The 18,329-nt window shown below is 54.6% G+C and overlaps 2 protein-coding genes across 2 annotated transcripts in view; both read left to right on the top strand.

The window, feature by feature from the left end:
• The window catches only part of LOC138370570 (tripartite motif-containing protein 5-like), a 502,851-nt gene that overhangs the window by 73,094 nt on the left and 411,428 nt on the right, over positions 1-18,329 (top strand). The gene's annotated exons all lie outside the window — the stretch shown is intronic.
• The window catches only part of LOC123768522 (peptidyl-prolyl cis-trans isomerase-like), a 35,754-nt gene that overhangs the window by 12,808 nt on the left and 4,617 nt on the right, over positions 1-18,329 (top strand). The gene's annotated exons all lie outside the window — the stretch shown is intronic.

Raw genomic sequence — 18,329 nt, 5'->3', positions numbered from 1 at the left:
AACTATGTTACTTAACTGGAAGCACTCGTACAACATAATTTACACGATTTCTCAGGATAATTATACTTCTTACCAGCATATATACAGTATAGTACCTAGGAGGTTCTCTTCAATGGTATCTAAGATAATTAAAAGAACCCAAGCAAACCACTGTGGAAATGTGCAGGACAAACATATCAATTGTGACACTAGCTCTCCACTTATGGCATTTGCTTAATTTAGAAACTGTACTTGTGGTCGATCTCGAACCCATGTTGTTGATGTGACGATGTGTTATGAATTTTGTGGCTAGCTCCTCAAGATTGTAACTTGCTTAGATAAAAAAATTGTGTGTTCAGTCCCTGAACCCATTATGTGATAATTTAACTAAACTAAAAACTATAGTCTGGCGACGAAGCCTGAACTGCATAATGTAAATAGGGATTAACCAGAAAAAGATATAGGTGAAGAATAACATCAGGTAACTGCGTTAATTACAATATTAGATCAAACTAACATTGATTTTCAAAAGGTTGTAGATTTTCCATCAATGGAGAGCATCAGCCAAGAAGCCTTCTTTAAAATATGAATATCTTTCCTCACCCAATAAGATCTAATCTCTGAATAAAACGCAAAAAACGACTTGATTGTAACCTATCCACCGCTGCCCATTGGATGGGGGAGAGGGGGTTATGTGTAGGATAAACAAATCAATTGTGACACTAGCCCTCCATATATGTCAGTTGCTTAAATTATAAACTGTACTTGTGGTCGGTCTCGAGCCCATTGTTGATATGACAATGTGCATTGACTTTTGTAACTAGCTTATCAAGATTATAACTTCCTTGGCTATATGAATTGTGGGGCTCAGTCCCTGAGCCCATTATGCGCCTCTGTAACACTCCACTATCGCCCATAGGATGGGTATGGGGTGCATAATAAATGAACTAAAATAAGCTCTGCCTTTTTGATAACATATACAATTATAAGCTTTATTTGTGAATCTCAATTAATTAAGCAATATATCACAGAGCCTGTAGGGTTCGGTGAGATGAGCGAAGAGACATGGGAGATTTCACATAAGTACAGTACATGGTAGTTTAAGTAGCGAACGCATGTCAACGAATAACGAGTATATATAACAACACTATTGTCCTATGAAGTCGATTTAACTTCCAAACATATATTTTTTTAATAAATGTTAAATGTTTTCTGGCTAGCTATATTAGATTTTATTAAAAATACGTATTCTACTTGTTAACATTATAATTTAAATTTGTGATAATTTGTGCAGAGAAGTGCGACAACTGGATATGCCAACAAACACTTTCCAAACAACGATATATCTTGGATAAGTCGTTCCACAACATTGACGCTTGGACCGTCGACTTCCTTTGATGCTACTTATTTACTTATTTCATAATGAAATTATATTAGTTTGGAGTAAATATATGTTTTCTCATGTTCTGCATTCAGCACCCACATTATAGTAAATATACCATATTACTTCATTACTTAAATAATGCTAGGAGGGTTTGAGTAGCTTTGGGTCTTTAGTGGACAGAATCTCCAATAGATGGGGCGAGAGTCGCTCCCTCTCTCTCGCCCGAGCATTGTCGAAGCTTAATTTAAAATTGATATATCTTTGTTCTCGAACATGATATATTTCATTTGGTGAAATCATAATAATGTTCATATCTCGGTCTTTCTGGAGGCATATAAGATTTTAGGCTTTATTAGCGTATCTTTGATAATTATACAATATATCGGCAAGTGCGTAGGCGTCTGCACTCCATGCCCGACAAGCTACTGAGCGCTACTATAAAAACATATGTATCTTCACTTGAGCTATAAATATGTCTATTGTAATGTATTGAAAATGAAGCTCTTATTTCTATCTTGCTTAAGACATATAAAACATTTGTGTTTATTAACGAATTTACGTGAAATAAACATTGATCTGAGAGAGAGTTGCTCTGTCGTTCAGTCTGTACGGGGTGGGAGCTCCGTAATTTTTAAAATACATGTATCTTCATTAGAACTTTAAATATGTCTATGGTAAAGTGTTTAAAGTGAAGCTTATATGTCTGCCTTTCTTGAGACATATAAAACATATATGTTTATTAACGAATTCACGTGAAATAAACATTGTTCTGAGAGAGAGTTGCTTGGTCGATCAATCTGTCCGGGGTTAAAGCTCGGCTATTATAAAAGTACACGTATCTTCGCTTTAAATTTAAATATGCCCATGGTAAGGTATTTAGAATGAAGCTTATATTTCTATCTTTCTTGTGACATATAAAACTCTTACGTTTATTAAGGAATCTGTGTGAAATAGGCATGGTTCTGAGATGAATGCTGCGGTTTTTGAGCTCGACGCGCGGCAATGGACGCCTTAAACATCCAGTGGGTGTTATTGGACCCTATACCCATTTTATTTGTGGTTGGAGCCCCATACCCATTCTATGGGTGGTTGGAGCCCCATACCCATCCTGTGGGTTGTAGTGGACGCCATACTCATCCTGTGGGTGGTATTGGACCCCATACCCTTCCTGTGGGTGGATGTGATCCCCGTACTCATCCTGTGGGTGGATGTAACCCTCATACCCATCCTGTGGGTGGTATTGGACCCCTTTCCCACCTAACAGGCGGTAGGTGACAATATACCCATCCTAGCTATAGTTGGTATAGTAGACACAATACCGTCCTGTTTGCAGTAGTTTACCCCATAGACATTCAAATGTAACATCGTTTTCTGTTAGCGTTCCTACAAAACATTCTTTAAAGATTTTTAAAGCCAAACTATGGTATATAATATTGATTGGTGAAGCACTGTTATTCTATGTAATAATTTATAGTGCTTATTATAATTTACTAAGAACAACTAATATTTCTCAAAACAAAACTACGAGCCTTCAATAGGATATAGCTGATCTGTAATATTATAAGAGCATGGACAACAGTAGGTAAATTTCACAACCCATGTGGGACCTGAAAACTACAATTTTCCTTATAATTGAACCAATCACGAATATTCTGCTATCTATGTTGACGGACGGGTACTGTGACACGTAAATTGGTACGTGAGGAAGAGTTTGGTCCTTGGTAAAAAAAGTAACTGGGAATATATCACATATTTACTAATTCATATTCAACATATTGACTTTAAGCATTAAGTCATATATGTGCTGTCTTGTGTGAGAACGGGTTGCTGCCAGTAGAGGGGGCTGGAGTTACAGGTCCAGCACCAACCCCTTGGCATTAGAGGAGGGATGGAGCTACAGGTCCAGCACCAACCCCCTGCCAGTAGAGGGGGCTGGAGCTACAGGACCAACCCCCTGCCAGTAGAAAGGGGCTGGAGCTACAGGTCCAGCACCAACCCCCTGCCAGTAGAGGGGGGGGCTGGAGCTTCAGGTCCAGCACCAACCCCCTGCCAGTAGAAGGGTGGTGCTGAAGCATCAGGTGCAGCACCAACCCTCTGCCAGTAGAGGGGGGCTGAAGCTACAGGTCCAGCACAAACCACCTGCCAGTAGAGGGTGAGGGCTGGAGCTACAGGTCCAGCACCAACCCCCTGCCAGTAGAGGGAGGCTGGAGCTACAGGTCCAGCACCAACTCCCTGCCAGTGGAGGGGGCTAGAGCTACAGGTTCAGCACTAACACCCTGCCAGTAGAGGGGGGCTAGTGCTACAGGTCCAGCACCACCCCCCTGCCAGTAGAGGGGGCTGGAGCTACAGGTCCAGCACCAACACCCTGCCAGTAGAGGGTGAGGTCTGGAGCTACAGGTCCAGCACCAACCCCCTGCCAGTAGAGGGGGGTCTGGAGCTACAGGTCCAGCACCAACCCCCCTGCCAGTGGTGGGGGGGCTGAAGCTACAGGTCCAGCACCAATAGATAGAGAACATACTTGATAACCTAGCAAACCCAGCTCCAGATATTATCTTCCTCGGAGATTTCAATTTACCGAGTCTAAGATGGAGAGTGGCAAACACAAATATCATAGCAGGGAATGACCCGGGAAGTAACTAACCACAAGTCAGAGAACTTTTGAGATTCTGTGACAAATTCTCGCTCAATCAACAGATTACAGAACCAACTAGGAACGAAAACACACTAGACTTGTTATTCACAAACAATGATGAACTAATCAGAGACATAACAATCTCAGTTACTTCATACTCAGACCATAAGCTCATTGAAGTGTGAACTAGCATAAATAACGATAGTAGGTCTAAGAGACCCAACAAGCGAGAAGGAATATTCAATCAATTCAATTTCAACAATAAGAGGATTGACTGGGAAAAAATAAATGTAGACCTTGCAACCATTCAATGGGAGACGGTCTTAAGCGACAAAACTTCCACACAGGGAATAGCTCAACTGACAGCTGAAGCTTACAAGGTCTGCTTGAAGCACGTGCCAGTGAGGAGGGACAGAAAGAGGACCACTCTAGAAAGAGAACGCTGACAACTGTACAGGAGAAAAATAACGGAAATGCTTCGGCAGACACAACTATCACAAGCAAGGAAATAAGCCTAAGCAGGGAGATCAAAGAAATAGAACAAACGTTGAAGCGATCATATGAGTCTGAGGAAATGGAATTGGAACAGAACGCTATACAAGAGATAAGGAAAAATCCGAAATATTTTTTCACATACGCAAAATCAAAATCCAAAACCTCGACCAGTATTGGACCGTTAATTACAAATGAAGGTACGTACACAGAGGATAACAAAGAGATTAGTGAAATTCTAAGAAGCCAGTATGAGGCTATGTTTAGCACACCAATAAACAACATGAAAGTTGATGACCCAGACAGCTTCTTTATGAATGACATTCAAGCTGCAGATAATATACCGGATATTACCACAAACTCGGAAGACTTTGAAAGAGAAATTGACAATATGCCTATGCACTCAGCTCCTGGGCCTGACTCATGGAATTCAATACTCATAAAGAAATGTAAAGTACCAGTAGCGAGAGCACAGCGTAATATGGAGAAAGAGCCTGGATACAGGGGAGATACCAGCAGCACTTAAATCTGCAGATATAGCTCGTTGCACAAGGGGGGGGCGGAATTAAAGCCTTGGCAAAAAATTACTGGCCAGTTGCACTAACATCACACATAATAAAAGTGTTTGAAAAAGTGATTAGGAATCAAATTTCTAGTTTTATGGAAAACAATGAATTGCACAATCCAGGACAACATGGATTTAGAGCGGGAAGATCTTGTCTGTCACAGTTTCTCAACCTCTATGACAAAATCCCAGAAGCTCTAGAAGAAAAGCAAAATGCAGATGTTGTATACTGCTGTATACGTTGTATACGTTGTATGATGTTGTATACAGATGTTGTAAAGGGGTACTTTGATGTTATACTTTGCAAAGGGGTTCATCAAATTTGACCATGGGGTGATAGCTCACAAAATGAGGTCAATAGGAATAACTGGAAAAGTAGGACGCTGGATACTCAATTTCCTGTCGAACAGAACACAAAGAGTAACAGTCAATCAGATAAAATCGAGTCCAAGCGATGTTAAAAGCTCTGTACCTCAAGGTACAGTTCTTGCACCGCTACTGTTCCTTATTCTCACATCTGATATAGACAAAAATACAAGTCACAGCTTCGAGTCGTCCTTTGCAGATGACACAAAAATCAGCATGAAAATTACCTCTGCTGAAGACATTGAAAAACTACAAGCAGATGTCAACAAAGTTTTCAATTGGGCAGCAGAAAATAACATGATGTTTAACAGTGATAAATTTCAGGTACTCAGGTTCGGAAAAAATGAGGATCTGAAACATAATACAGGGTACAAAACACAATCGAATCTTCCCATAGTAGAAAAACAGCATGTCAAGGATTTGGGAATAATGATGTCCGACGATCTAACGTTTAGGGAGCATAACCAAGTAAATAAGGCGTCAGCCAGAAAAATGATCGGATGGATTACGAGAACTTTCAAATCCAGGGATCCCATCACAATGGTTGTACTCTTGAAGTCACTTGTGTTGTCCCGTCTCGAGTACTGCTCAGTACTCACTTCCCTTTTCAGAGCAGGAGAGATTGCTGAATTAGAGGGAATACAGAGAACATATAAGGCACACATAGACGACATAAAACACCTAAATTATTGGGATCGTCTCAAAGCTCTCCAAATGTACTCACTAGAAAGAAGACGAGAGAGATACCACATAATATACACATGGAAAATACTGGAGGGTCAGGTCCCAAATCTACACAGTAAAATAACAACGTACTGGAGTAAACAATATGGAAGAAAATGCAAGATTGAACCCGTGAAGAGCAGAGGTGCCATAGGCACAATCAGAGAGCACTGTATAAACATCAGAGGTCCGCAGTTGTTCAACGTCCTCCCAGCGACTATAAGAAATATTGCCGGAACAATCGTTGACATCTTCAAGAGAAAACTGGACTGTTTTCTAAGAGAAGTTCCGGCTGTGGTGGGTATGTGGCCCTGAGGACCGCTCCAAGCAACAGCCTGGTGGACCAAACTCTCACAAGTCGAGCCTGGCCTCGGGCCGGGCTTGGGGAGTAGAAGAACTCCCAGAACCTCATCACCAGGTACAGGTCTGGCACCAACCTCCTGCCAGAAGAGGAGGGCTGGAGCTACAGGTCCAGCACCAACCCCCTGCCAGTAGAGGGGGGGCTGGGGCTACAGGTCCAGCACCATCCACCCTGCCAGTAGTGGGGGGGCTGGAGCTACAGGTCCGGCACCAATACCCTGCCAGTAAAGGTGGGCTGGAGCTACAGGTCCAGCACCATCCCCCTGCCAGTAGAGGGGGGCTGGAGCAACAGGTCCAGCACCAACCCCCTGCCAGTAGATGTGGGCTTGAGCTACAGGACCCAGAACCAACCCCCTGCCAGTAGAGACAGAGGGGCTGGAGCTTCAGGTCCAGAACCAACTCCCTGCCAGTAAAGGTGGGCTAAGCAACACGTCCAGCACCAACCCCCTGCCAGTAGAGAGGGGGGGGGTGGAGCTACAGGTCCAATACCAACCCCCTGCAAGTAGAGGCGGGCTGGAGCTACAGGTTCAGGACAAACCCCCTGCCAGAAGAGAGTGGGCTGGAACTACAGGTCCTGAACCAAACCCCTGCCAGTAGAGTTGGGCTGGAGCTAAAGGTCCAGCACCAACCCCCTGCCAGCAGAGGTGGGCTGGAGCTACAGGTCCAGCACCAACCCCCTGCCAGTAGAGGTGGGCTGGAGCTAAAGGTCCAGCACCAACCCCCTGCCAGTAGAGGTGGGCTGGAGCTACAGGTCCAGCACCAACCCCCTGCCAGTAGAGGTGGGCTGGAGCTACAGGTCCAGCACCAACCCCCTGCCAGTAGAGGTGGGCTGGAGCTAAAGGTCCAGCACCAACCCCCTGCCAGTAGAGGTGGGCTGGAGCTACAGGTCCAGCACCAACCCCCTGCCAGTAGAGGTGGGCTGGAGCTACAGGTCCAGCACCAACCCCCTGCCAGTAGAGGTGGGCTGGAGCTAAAGGTCCAGCACCAACCCCCTGCCAGTAGAGGTGGGCTGGAGCTACAGGTCCAGCACCAACCCCCTGCTAGTAGAGGTGGGCTGGAGCTACAGGTCCAGCACCAACCCCCTGCCAGTACCGGTGGGCTGGAGCTAAAGGTCCAGCACCAACCCCCTGCCAGGAGAGGGGGGCTGTAGCTACAGGTCCAGCTCCAACCCCCTGCCAGTAGAGGGGGGCTGTAGCTACAGGTCCAGCACCAACCCCCTTCCAGTAGAGGGGGGGGGGGCTGGAGCTACAGGTCCGGCAACAACCCCCTGCCAGTAGAGGGGGGGCTGGAGCTACAGGTCCAGCACCAACCCCCTGCCAGGAGAGGGGGGGGGTGGCTACACATCCAGCACCAACCCCCTGCCAGTAGATGGGGGCTGGAGCTACAGGTCCAGCACCAACCCCCTGCCATTAGAAGGGGGCTGGGGCTACAGGTCCAACTCCAACCCCCTGCCAGTAGAGGGGGGCTGAAGCTACTGGTCCAGCGCCAACCCCCTGCCAGTAGAGGTGGGCTGGAGCTACACATCCAGCAACAACCCCCTTCCATTAGAGGGGGCAGGCGGCTGAAGCTACATGTCCAGCACCAACACCCTGCCAGGAGAGGGGGGGTGGCTACACATCCAGCACCAACCCCCTGCCAGTAGATGGGGGCTGGAGCTACAGGTCCAGCACCAACCCCCTGCCAGTTGAGGAGGGCTGGAGCTACAGGTCCAGCACCAAGCCCCTGCCAGTAGAGGTGGGCTGGAGCTACAGGTCTACCACCAACACTCTGCTAGTAGAGGGGGGGCTGGTGCTACAGGTCCAGCACCAACCCCCTGTCAGTAGAAGGGAGCTGGAACTACAGGTCCAGCACCAACCCCCTGCCAGTAGAAGGGGTCTGCAGCTACAGGTCCAGCACCAATCCCCTGTCAGTAGAGGGGGGCTGGAGCTACAGGTCCAGCACCAACTCCCTGCCATTAGAAGGGGGCTGGAGCTACAGGTCCAACACCAACCCCCTGCCAGTAAACGGGGGCTGGAGCTACAGGTCCAACACCAACCCCCTGCCAGTAGAGGGGGGATGGAGCTACAGGTTCAGCACCAACCCCCTGCCAGTAGAGGGGGGATGGAGCTACAGGTTCAGCACCAACCCCCTGCCAGTAGAGGGGGGATGGAGCTACAGGTTCAGCACCAACCCCTTGCCAGTAGAAGACGGCTGGAGCTACAGGTCCAGCACCAACCCCCTGCCAGTAGAAAGGGGCTGAAGCTACAGTTCCAGCATCAACCTCCTGCCAGTAAAGCGGGGCTGGAGCTACAGTTCCAGCACCAACCCCCTGCCAGTAGAGGGGGCTGGAGCTACATGTCCAGCAGCAACCCCCTGCCAGTAGAGTGGGGGCTGGAGCTACATTTCCAGCACCAACCCCCTGCCAGTAGAGGTGGGCTGGAGGTACAGGTACAGCACCAACCCCCTGCCAGTAGAGGGGGCTGGAGCTACTGGTCCAGCCCCAACCTCCCTGCCAGAAGAGGGGGGGCTGGAGCTATTGGTCTAGTACCAAACCCCTTCCAGTAGAGGGGGCCTGGAGCTACAGGTCCAACACCAACCCCCTGCCAGTAGAGGGGGGATGGAGCTACAGGTTCAGCACCAACCCCCTGCCAGTAAAGGTGGGCTGAAGCTACATTTTCAGCACCAACCCCTTGCCAGTAGAGGGGGGCTGAAGATACAGGTCCAGGACCAACCCCCTGTCAGTAGAGGGGGGGTTATAGCTACCGATCCAGCACCAACCCCCTGCCAGTAGAGGGGAGCTGGAGATACAGGTCCAGAACCAACCCCCTGCCAGTAGAGGGGGGGGCTATAGCTACCGATCCAGCACCAACCCCCTGGCAGTAGAGGGGGGCTATAGCTACCGATCCAGCACCAACCCTCTGCCAGTAGAGGGGGGCTGGAGATACAGGTCCAGGACCAACCCCCTGGAAGTAAAGGGGGGCTGTAGCTACAGATCCAGCACCAACCCCCTGCCAGTAGAGGGGAACGCTGGAGCAACATTTCCTGCACCAACCCCCCCTCCCCTGCCAGTAGAGGGGGGCTGGAGATACAGGTCCAGGACCAACCCCCTGCCAGTAGAGCTGGGCTGTAGCTACAGATCCAGCACCATCCCCCCTGCCAGTAGAGGGGGCAGGGGGCTGGAGCTACAGGTCCAGCACCAACCCCTCTGCCAATAGAGGAGGGCTGGAGCTACATGTCCAACATCAACCCCCTGCCAGTAGAGGGGGGGCTGTAGCTACAGGTCCAGCACCAATCCCCTTCCTGTAGAGGGGGACAGGAGCTACAGGTCAATCGCCAACCTCCTTCCAGTATAGGGGGGCTGGAGCTACAGGTCAAGGACCTACCCCCTGTCATTAGAGGGGGGTGCTGCAGCTACAGGTCCAGCACCAACCCCCTGCCAGTAGAGGGGGGCTGGAGCTACAGATCCAGCGCCAACCCCCTTCCAGTAGAGGTGGGCAGGAGCTACAGGTACAGAACCAACCCCCTTCCAGTAGAGGTGGGCATGAGCTACAGGTCCAGCACCAACCCCCTGCCAGTAGAGGTGGGCTGGAGCTAAAGGTCCAGCACCAACCCCCTGCCAGTATAGGAGGGCTGAAGCTACAGGTCCAGCACCAACCTCCCTGCCAGAAGAGGGGGCACTGGAGCTACATTTCCAACACCAACCCCCTGCCAGTAGAGGGGGCTGGAGATACAGGTCCAGGACCAACCCCCTGCCAGTAGAGGGGGGCTGGACATACAGGTCCAGCACCAACCCCCTGCCAGTAGAGGTGGGCTGGAGCTACAGGTCCAGCACCAACCCCCTGCCAGTAGAGGGGGGGGGGGCTGGAGCTACAGGTCCGGCAACAACCCCCTGCCAGTAGAGGAGGGGCTGGAGCTACAGGTCCAGCACCATCCCCCTGCCAGGAGAGGGGGGGGGGTGGCTACACGTCCAGCACCAACCCCCTGCCATTAGAAGTGGGCTGGGGCTACAGGTCCAACTCCAACCCCCTGCCAGTAGAGGGGGGCTGAAGCTACTGGTCCAGCGCCAACCCCCTGCCAGTAGAGGGGGGCTGGAGCTACACGTCCAGAACCAATCCCCCCCCCCCCTGCCAGTAGAGGTGGGGCTGGAGCTACAGGTCCAGCACCAACCCCCTGCCAGGAGAGGGGGGGGCTGGGGCTACAGGTCCAACTCCAACCCCCTGCCAGTAGAGGGGGGCTGAAGCTACAGGTCCAACTCCAACCCCCTGCCAGTAGAGGAGGGCTGGAGCTACAGGTCCAGCACCAACCCCCTGTCAGTAGAAGGGGACTGGAGCTACATGTCTAACACTAACCCCCTGCCAGTAGAGGGGGGCTGGAGCTACAGATCCAGCACCAACCCCCTTCCAGTAGAGGTGGGCAGGAGCTACAGGTACAGAACCAACCCCCTTCCAGTAGAGGTGGGCATGAGCTACAGGTCCAGCACCAACCCCCTGCCAGTAGAGGTGGGCTGGAGCTAAACGTCCAGCACCAACCCCCTGCCAGTAGAGGGGGGCAGGAGATACAGGTCCAGGACCAACCCCCTGCCAGTAGAGATGGGCTGGAGCTACAGGTACAGCACCAACCCCCTGCCAGTAGAGGGGGCTGGAGCTAATGGTCCAGCCCCAACCCCCCTGCCAGAAGAGGGGGGGCTGGAGCTATTGGTCTAGCACCAACCCCCTTCCAGTAGAGGGGGGGCTGGAGCTACAGGTCCAGCATCATCCCCCTGCCAGTAAAGGTGGGCTGGAGCTACATTTTCAGCACCAACCCCTTGCCAGTAGAGGGGGGATAAAGATACACGTCCAGGACCAACCCCCTGCCAGTAGAGGGGAGCTGGAGATACAGGTCCAGGACCAACCCCCTGCCAGTAGAGGGGGGGCTATAGCTACCGATCCAGCACCAACCCCCTTCCAGTAGAGGGGAGCTGGAGATACAGGTCCAGGACCAACCCCCTGCCAGTAGAGGGGGGGCTATAGCTACCGATCCAGCACCAACCCCCTGCCAGTAGAGGGGGGGGCTATAGCTACCGATCCAGCACCAACCCTCTGCCAGTAGAGGGGGGCTGGAGATACAGGTCCAGGACCAACCCCCTGGCAGTAAAGGGGGGCTGGAGCTACAGATCCAGCACCAACCCCCTGCCAGTAGAGGGGGGCTGTAGCTACACATCCAGCACCAACCCCTGCCAGTAGAGAGGGAGGCTGGAGCTACATTTCCAGCACCAACCTCCTGCCAGTAGAGGGGGGCTGAAGATACAGGTCCAGGACCAACCCCCTGGCAGTAAAGGGGGGCTGTAGCTACAGATCCAGCACCAACCCCCTGCCAGTAGAGGGGGGACGCTGGAGCTACATTTCCTGCACCAACCCCCCCTCCCCTGCCAGTAGAGGGGGGCTGGAGATACAGGTCCAGGACCAACCCCCTGCCAGTAGAGGTGGGCTGGAGCTACAGGTCCAACATCAACCCCCTGTCAGTAGAGGGGGGGCTGCAGCTACAGGTCCAGCACCAATCCCCTTCCTGTAGAGGGGGACAGGAGCTACAGGTCCAGCACCAACCCCCTGTCAGTAGAGGGGGGGCTGCAGCTACAGGTCCAGCATCAACCCCCTGCCATTAGAGAGGCGCTGGAGCTACAGGTCCAGCACCAACCCCATGCAAGTAGAGAGGAGCTCGAGCTACAGGTCCAACATCAACCCCCTGCCAGTTTCAGGAGGGGGCTGGAGCTACAGGTCAAGGACCTACCCCCTGCCACTAAAGAAGGGGGTGCAGCTACAGGTCCAGCATCAACCCCCTGCCAGTAGAAGAGGGGTTTGAGCTATTGGTCTAGCTCCAACCCCCTGCCAGTAGAGGGGGACTGGAGCTACATGTCTAACACTAAACCCCTGCCAGTAGACGGGGGCTGGAGCTACAGGTCCAGCATCAACCCCCTGCCAGTAGAGGGGGGCTGGAGCTATAGGTACAGCCTCAACCCCCTGCCATTAGAAGGGGGCTTGGGCTACAGGTCCAGCATCATCCCCCTTCCAGTAGAGGCGAGCTGGAGCTACAGGTCCAGCACCACCCCCCCCCCCCATGCCATTAGAGGGGGCTGGAGCTACAGGTCCAGCACCAACCCCCTGCCAGTAGAGGGGGGCTGGAGCTACAGGCCTACCACCTACCCCCTGCCAGTAGAGGAGCGCTGGAGCTACAGGTCCAGCACCAACCCCCTGCAAGTAGAGGTGGGCTGGAGCTACAGATACAGCACCAACCCCCTGCCAGTAGAGGGGGGCTGGAGCTATAGGTGAAGCACTAACCCCCTGCCAGTAGGGGGGGCTGGAGCTACAGGTCCAGCACTAACCCCCTGCCAGTAGAGGGGGGCTGGAGCTACAGGTCCAGCACTAACCACCTGCCAGTAGAGGGGGCTGGAACTACAGGTCCAGCACCAACCCCCTGCCAATAGAGGGGGGCTGGAGCTACAGGTCCAGCACTAACCACCTGCCAGTAGAGGGGGCTGGAACTACAGGTCCAGCACCAACCCCATGCCAGTAGAGGGGGGGCTGGAGCTACAGGTCCAGCACCAACCCCCTGCCAGTAGAGGGGGGGGGCCCTGGAGCTACAGGGCCAACATCAACCCCCCTGCCAGTAGAGGGGGTGCTGGAGCTACATTTCTAGCTCCAACCCCCTGCCAGTAGAGGGGGGGGCGGGGCTGGAGCTACAGGTCCATTACCAACCCCCTGCTAGTAGAGGAAGGGCTGGAGCTACAAGTCCAACACGAACCCCCGCCTGTAGAGGAAGGGCTGGAGCTACAGGTCCAGCACCAACCCCCTGCCATTAGAAGGGGGCTGGGGCTACAGGTCCAGCACCATCCCCCTTCCAGTAGAGTGGGGCTGGAGCTACAGGTCCAGCACCATCCCCCTGCCAGTAGAGGGGGGCTGGAGCTATAGGTGAAGCACTAACCCCCTGCCAGTAGGGGGGCTGGAGCTACAGGTCCAGCACTAACCCCCTGCCAGTAGAGGGGGGCTGGAGCTACAGGTCCAGCACTAACCACCTGCCAGTAGAGGGGGCTGGAACTACAGGTCCAGCACCAACCCCCTGCCAATAGAGGGGGGCTGGAGCTACAGGTCCAGCACTAACCACCTGCCAGTAGAGGGGGCTGGAGCTACAGGTCCAGCACCAACCCCATGCCAGTAGAGGGGGGGCTGGAGCTACAGGTCCAGCACCAACCCCCTGCCAGTAGAGGGGGGGGCCCTGGAGCTACAGGGCCAACATCAACCCCCCTGCCAGTAGAGGGGGTGCTGGAGCTACATTTCTAGCTCCAACCCCCTGCCAGTAGAGGGGGGGGCGGGGCTGGAGCTACAGGTCCATTACCAACCCCCTGCTAGTAGAGGAAGGGCTGGAGCTACAAGTCCAACACGAACCCCCGCCTGTAGAGGAAGGGCTGGAGCTACAGGTCCAGCACCAACCCCCTGCCATTAGAAGGGGGCTGGGGCTACAGGTCCAGCACTAACCACCTGCCAGTAGAGGGGGCTGGAACTACAGGTCCAGCACCAACCCCCTGCCAATAGAGGGGGGCTGGAGCTACAGGTCCAGCACTAACCACCTGCCAGTAGAGGGGGCTGGAGCTACAGGTCCAGCACCAACCCCATGCCAGTAGAGGGGGGGCTGGAGCTACAGGTCCAGCACTAACCACCTGCCAGTAGAGGGGGCTGGAGCTACAGGTCCAGCACCAACCCCCTGCCAGTAGAGGGGGGCTGGAGCTACAGGTCCAGCACTAACCACCTGCCAGTAGAGGGGGCTGGAACTACAGGTCCAGCACCAACCCCCTGCCAATAGAGGGGGGCTGGAGCTACAGGTCCAGCACTAACCACCTGCCAGTAGAGGGGGCTGGAGCTACAGGTCCAGCACCAACCCCATGCCAGTAGAGGGGGGGCTGGAGCTACAGGTCCAGCACCAACCCCCTGCCAGTAGAGGGGGGGGCCCTGGAGCTACAGGGCCAACATCAACCCCCCTGCCAGTAGAGGGGGTGCTGGAGCTACATTTCTAGCTCCAACCCCCTGCCAGTAGAGGGGGGGGGCGGGGCTGGGGCTACAGGTCCATTACCAACCCCCTGCTAGTAGAGGAAGGGCTGGAGCTACAAGTCCAACACGAACCCCCGCCTGTAGAGGAAGGGCTGGAGCTACAGGTCCAGCACCAACCCCCTGCCATTAGAAGGGGGCTGGGGCTACAGGTCCAGCACCATCCCCCTTCCAGTAGAGTGGGGCTGGAGCTACAGGTCCAGCACCATCCCCCTGCCAGTAGAAGCGAGCTGGAGCTACAGGTCCAGCACCCCCCCCCCCCCTTGCCATTAGAGGGGGTTGGAGCTACAGGTCCAGCACCAACCTCCTGCAATTGAAGGGGGCTGGAGTTACAGGTCCAGCACCAGTCCCCTGCCAGTAGAGGGAGGCTGGAGCTACAGGCCTACCACCAACCCCCTGCCAGTAGAGGGGCGCTGGAGCTACAGGTCCAGCACCATCCTCCTGCCAGTAGAGGGGCGCTGGAGCTACAGGTCCATCACCAACCCCCTGCCAGTAGAGGGGGCCTTGAGCTACAGGTCTAGCACCAAACCCATGCCAGTAGAGAGGGGGCTGGAGCTACAGGTCCAGCACTAACCACCTGCCAGTAGAGGGGGCTGGAGATACAGGTCCAACACTAACCCTCTGCCAGTAGAAGGGGGCTGGAGCTACAGGTCCAGCACTAACCTTCTGCCAGTAGAAGGGGGCTGGAGATACAGGTCCAGGACCAACCCCCTGCCAGTAGAGGGGGGCTATAGCTACCGATCCAGCACCAACCCCCTGCCAGTAGAGGGGAGCTGGAGATACAGTTCCAGGACCAACCCCCTGCCAGTAGAGGGGGGGCTATAGCTACCGATCCAGCACCAACCCTCTGCCAGTAGAAAGGGGCTGGAGATACAGGTCCAGGACCAACCCCCTGCCAGTAAAGGGGGGCTATAGCTACCGATCCAGCACCAACCCCCTGCCAGTAGAGGGGAGCTGGAGATACAGGTCCAGGACCAACCCCCTGCCAGTAGAGGGGGGGCTATAGCTACCGATCCAGCACCAACCCTCTGCCAGTAGAGGGGGGGCTGGAGCTAATGGTCCAGCCCCAACCCCCCTGCCAGAAGAGGGGGGCTGGAGCTATTGGTCCAGCACCAACCCCCTTCCAGTAGAGGGGGGGCTGGAGCTACTGGTCCAGCACCAACCCCCTTCCAGTAGAGGGGGGGCTGGAGCTACAGGTCCAGCATCATCCCCCTGCCAGTAAAGGTGGGCTGGAGCTACATTTTCAGCACCAACCCCTTGCCAGTAGAGGGGGGATGAAGATACAGTTCCAGGACCAACCCCCTGCCAGTAGAGGGGGGCTATAGCTACCGATCCAGCACCAACCCCCTGCCAGTAGAGGGGGGCTGGAGCTACAGGTCCAGGACCAACCCCCTGCCAGTAGAGGGGGGGCTATAGCTACCGATCCAGCACCAACCCCCTGCCAGTAGAGGGGGGGCTATAGCTACCGATCCAGCACCAACCCTCTGCCAGTAGAGGGGGGCTGGAGATACAGGTCCAGGACTAACCCCCTTCCAGTAGAGAGGGGCTGTAGCTACAGATCCAGCACCAACCCCTGCCAGTAGAGAGGGAGGCTGGAGCTACATTTCCAGCACCAACCTCCTGTCAGTAGAGGGGGGCTGAAGATACAGGTCCAGGACCAACCCCCTGGCAGTAAAGGGGGGCTGTAGCTACAGATCCAGCACCAACCCCCTGCCAGTAGAGGGGGGACGCTGGAGCTACATTTCCTGCACCAACCCCCCCTCCCCTGCCAGTAGAGGTGGGCTGGAGATACAGGTCCAGGACCAACCCCCTGCCAGTAGAGGTGGGCTGGAGCTACAGGTCCAACATCAACCCCCTGTCAGTAGAGGGGGGCTGCAGCTACAGGTCCAGCACCAATCCCCTTCCTGTAGAGGGGGACAGGAGCTACAGGTCCAGCACCAACCCCCTGTCAGTAGAGGGGGGGCTGCAGCTACAGGTCCAGCACCAATCCCCTGCCAGTAGAGGAAGACAGGAGCTACAGGTCAATCGCCAACCTCCTTCCAGTATAGGGGGGCTGGAGCTACAGGTCAAGGACCTACCCCCTGTCATTAGAGGGGGGTGCTGCAGCTACAGGTCCAGCATCAACCCCCTGCCATTAGAGAGGCGCTGGAGCTACAGGTCCAGCACCAACCCCATGCAAGTAGAGAGGAGCTGGAGCTACAGGTCCAACATCAACCCCCTGCCAGTTTCAGGAGGGGGCTGGAGCTACAGGTCAAGGACCTACCCCCTGCCACTAAAGAAGGGGGTGCAGCTACAGGTCCAGCATCAACCCCCTGCCAGTAGAAGAGGTGTTTGAGCTATTGATCTAGCTCCAACCCCCTGCCAGTAGAGGGGGGCTGGAGCTACAGGTCCAGCATCAACCCCCTGCCAGTAGAGGGGGGCTGGAGCTACAGATCCAGCACCAACCCCCTTCCAGTAGAGGTGGGCAGGAGCTACAGGTACAGAACCAACCCTCTTCCAGTAGAGGTGGGCATGAGCTACAGGTCCAGCACCAACCCCCTGCCAGTAGAGGTGGGCTGGAGCTAAAGGTCCAGCACCAACCCCCTGCCAGTATAGGAGGGCTGAAGCTATAGGTCCAGCACCAACCTCCCTGCCAGAAGAGGGGGCGCTGGAGCTACATTTCCAGCACCAACCCCTTGCCAGTAGAGGGGGCTGGAGATACAGGTCCAGGACCAACCCCCTGCCAGTAGAGGGGGGGCTGGAGATACAGGTCCAGGACCAAACCCCTGCCAGTAGAGGGGGGCTGGAGCTACATTTCCAGCACCAACCCCCTGCAAGTAGAGGTGGGCTGGAGCTACAGATACAGCACCAACCCCCTGCCAGTAGAGGGGGGCTGGAGCTACAGGTCCAGCACCACCCCCCCCCCCATGCCATTAGAGGGGGCTGGAGCTACAGGTCCAGCACCAACCCCCTGCCAGTAGAGGGGGGCTGGAGCTACAGGCCTACCACCTACCCCCTGCCAGTAGAGGAGCGCTGGAGCTACAGGTCCAGCACCAACCCCCTGCCAGTAGAGGGGGGCTGGAGCTACAGGTCCAGCACTAACCACCTGCCAGTAGAGGGGGCTGGAACTACAGGTCCAGCACCAACCCCCTGCCAATAGAGGGAGGCTGGAGCTACAGGTCCAGCACTAACCACCTGCCAGTAGAGGGGGCTGGAACTACAGGTCCAGCACCAACCCCCTGCCAATAGAGGGGGGCTGGAGCTACAGGTCCAGCACCAACCCTATGCCAGTAGAGGGGGGGCTGGAGCTACAGGTCCAGCACCAACCCCCTGCCAGTAGAGGGGGGTCTGGAACTACTGGTCCAGCACCAACCCCCTGCCAGTAGAAGGGGGGCTGGAGCTACAGGTCCAGCATCAACCCCCTGCCAGTAGAGAGGGCTGGAGCTACAGGTCCAGCATCAACCCCCTGCCAGTAGAGGGGGTGCTGTTGCTACATTTCTAGCACCAACTTCCTGCCAGTAGAGGGGGGGGGGGCGGGGCTACTGGTCCAGTACCAACTCCCTGCCAGTAGAGGGGGACTGGAGCTACAGGTCCAGCACCAACCCCCTGCCAGTAGAGGGGGACTGGAGCTGCAGGTCCAGCACCAACCCTCTGCCAGTAGAGGGGGCTGGAGCTACAGGTCCAGCACCAACCCCCTGCCAGTAGAGGTGGGGGGGGGGGGGGCTGCAGCTACAGGTCCAACACCAACCCTTTGCCAGTAGAGGGGGGCTGGAGCTACAGGTCCAGCACCAACCC

Source organism: Procambarus clarkii, chromosome 32 (genome assembly GCF_040958095.1).
Source record: "Procambarus clarkii isolate CNS0578487 chromosome 32, FALCON_Pclarkii_2.0, whole genome shotgun sequence".
Taxonomy (NCBI): Eukaryota; Metazoa; Arthropoda; class Malacostraca; order Decapoda; family Cambaridae; genus Procambarus; species Procambarus clarkii.
Note: the sequence above shows the minus strand (reverse complement) of the source record. Positions and strands in the feature narration are given on the sequence as shown.